Source organism: Labrus mixtus, chromosome 12, assembly GCF_963584025.1.
Source record: "Labrus mixtus chromosome 12, fLabMix1.1, whole genome shotgun sequence".
Lineage (NCBI taxonomy): Eukaryota > Metazoa > Chordata > Actinopteri > Labriformes > Labridae > Labrus > Labrus mixtus.
Genome location: NC_083623.1, coordinates 5,259,712 through 5,262,989, shown reverse-complemented (window position 1 = coordinate 5,262,989; position 3,278 = coordinate 5,259,712).

The window sequence follows — 3,278 nt, the reverse complement described above, 5'->3', positions numbered from 1 at the left end:
GAAAATCTGCCCTCAAACTTGTGTCGTCAGTCTTTAAGCCCTCCTGTGAATTATTTCATCAAAGTTTAAAAACTCTGACTCTCTGATCACATCTGAATTCCTAATGCTCCTTCTACAGTGGAGTTTTTTTTTTTTTTATAACCTCGTTTAACCTTGTCACACTGCCTTGATTTGTTTCCCATTCTTGAAGTCGATCCAGGGCAAATCAGACTCTCCCTTAATCCCCAGGTTTTCTTTAGAAGCACACTCTCAATTACTCGTCTGTGTTTTTCTTTTGTAAAAGAATATTGTACTGCATGAAATCATCATAGGGCTAATAAAAGGCTAATGAATGAATATTGTGTCTGCTAATGAACATATTAACAAGACTAAGAAATTTAGTCTCTTAAAAATATATAACATACTGAATTGTATGATTTTTTTAAATATTCTAGGCGTTTTTTTGTACTGTTGAATAATCTGAATATTTCACCTTAAGTCTTTACCATCTTAAATATTAAGTCTGTTGGGGTGCCAGAGAGCTTAGCAATTATTTAGCTTGCCCCATGTACAGAAGAATCCGACCCGGGCCCTCTGCTGCATGTCAACTCCTTCCAGCATTTGCTGTCTATCTTCAGCTGTCCTATTAGTAAAGGCAAAAAGACCCGAAAATATAACTTCTATTAATTCCACATGAATCAGATACTTGTTCAGAATGACCTCACTCCTTTTAACATAATCAGTTTTCATGTTACAGCATGTCCTAACAGGACATAAGCATTAGATATTGTGTTGCATTGTTCAGCATGGGACGCTCCCTGTTCACAATGCATCCATTAAATATTTACTTCTCAGTCACCCCTCATAAACATCATGGAAATGTATACTTTTATTTTGAAGGGGGATTAACTGACCAAAGTGTGGTGCTTTTTTAATGATGAGCATTTGACGGCGGATTAAGGTTCGGCCTCTGTGTTGAATCAAGTCAAAGAACGACATATCAGTTATGGATATGTTAATGCACGGCTATCTCCACTTTGTAAAACATGCTGACACGCTCTATTGAGTGAGAAAACTGAAAGAAAACCAAAGAAATGTTCCTGTCAGACACTCTCGGTGCCTTGTTGAGCACCCTGGTTTTTCGTCTTCGTCCATGTTTACACGAGCGACAGAAAGTAGAAACGTGTCGTTGGGCTAAAGCTGGAATCAAGCTGATTTTGACACTGACCCTCGCTCGCATCACAGCTGTTAGGACACGCTGGTACACAGCTGAATTTCCCCCTCCCCCTAAGCTGAATTAGTCTCCGGAGGCCCACAGAGCTAGTCAAAAATGTCTACTATCTCCACCATATCTGACTCTTTTTGTTTGTGTGTGATGGAGCCTGATATCTTTCTCTCTTTTCCACCATGTTTGCCCGCTTTAAAGCTTGTCTCCTGTCAATGCTTCATGCCCAATCAGATCAAATCTCTCTCAGACGGAGGCAATGAACTAAAAGCTCTGTCTCTGATTCCCTCCAACTTTTCTCACCGCCAACAAATCCCCTTTTTTAAAGAACTATCTGTGTGCTTTGAAACCTTGAAACTACTTCAGAGACGCACCAGAAGAAGAGCACAGAGAGGCTGACAAGGAGGTCCACACATCTTCTCGTTTGGTGTCAGAGCTGACAGCCCGTCAAGAGAAAACTGCAGCGGATTAGACAGAACAAGGAGACGCGGGCGCACACACACACAAACACACGCCCGCACACACACACACACACGCACACACACACCATTAAAAGTATTTTCTGACAAGACAGTAGCTAAAAGACCACACATGCACACACAAACACTGAATTTTCTTCTGAGAACTCAGGAGGTATCAGAGTGCACACACACACACACACACACACACACACACACACACACACACACACACACACACACACACACACACACACACACACACACACACACACACACACACACAGATACACCAGACCATTAGTATTCAGGTCTGCTGCAATTGGAAGTTAAACAAAAATAAGTTTTGACTGACCTCTTTATTTGACCTATAAGATGACCTTTCTTATTTGTGAGTCTGTGTGTGTGTGTGTGTGTGTTTGTATGTGCCTGTGATTTGCAGACAGTAACCCGCCAGCCGGTGTGTGTTTAACTGCCAAAATGTGAAGGTCATGATTTGCAAGAACTTCTAAATCCACAGAGCTAGATTGATGTCTTACTGCCAGAATAAACACTGCAAGAAATCAGACACAGAAAACAAACAGATTGATAAGATCATGAGATGTCCAATATATCATTTAACTTGTATTTAATTAGGAAGTTAATTAAAGAGGTAGTTTAATGTTTTTGAAGAGCTTTGACAATTGTTAAGAATGTATGAATGCTAGTTTTTACTTTAACCATTAGAAACATTTGAATGGTGTCATGTACATGCAATTATTTGAAAAGAGGGCTTTATTGTGAAAATCCTGAGTACAGTGAGTTAATAAAAAAGAGTCACTCGTCCCTTCCAGAGTTATCTAAATGATCCCGACCAAGGCTTTTTTTGAGCTGTAAAGTTGAGCTGACATTGTTCCAATCATCTTGCTTTATTTGACAATCTGTTCAGACTTCAGGCAGATCAACTCCAGTCTGACATTCACTTTGAGGTGGACACAGCCTGACGAACAGATGGATGTGACATGTCAGAATTTTTGTCTGGTTGGCTTTTCAGTTTAGCATTTTCACACTTTGATTTCCTGGTTGGCTGTCAAAAAGTGATGATGATAGTAGTGAGTGTTCTTTGATGCTATTTTGCAATTGCAAAATCGGGAATTCTCATGAGGAGGGGACAGGGGAAGACGGCTCTCTCCAAAGTTTTGAATTTGGACTGGAGAGATGTGAACGCAACCGCGCTCAAACAAGGAAGTGGTCTCTCCGGTCTCTTCTAAAAAGTGTCATATCCACGGCAACATTTCATCCTCTGAGCTGCGAGGTAGATGTGGAAGTAGGAACAGGGTCGTTGCTGGCGTCTCATAAATAACAAAAAACAGTAGCAGCATGGACTCAATCGTCCGCATGGGACATAAACAAATGTCGCCCAGTTGATGACGCCAGTGGTTGCTATGGTTTCTTCTTCTTTCGTCCCTGGTCCCCTACTGTCGTCTGTTGCTCTGCAGTGGTGCATCTGTTCTCTATGCTTAAAGATCCAGTGCTGACCTCAGAGGATAGGAGGCTCTGGAGGGGGGACTGCAGTCTTTCTGCCTCACAGACGGAGATGTTTTAGTGTTTTATTGTTTTTGTTCTTAGGGGGTTTT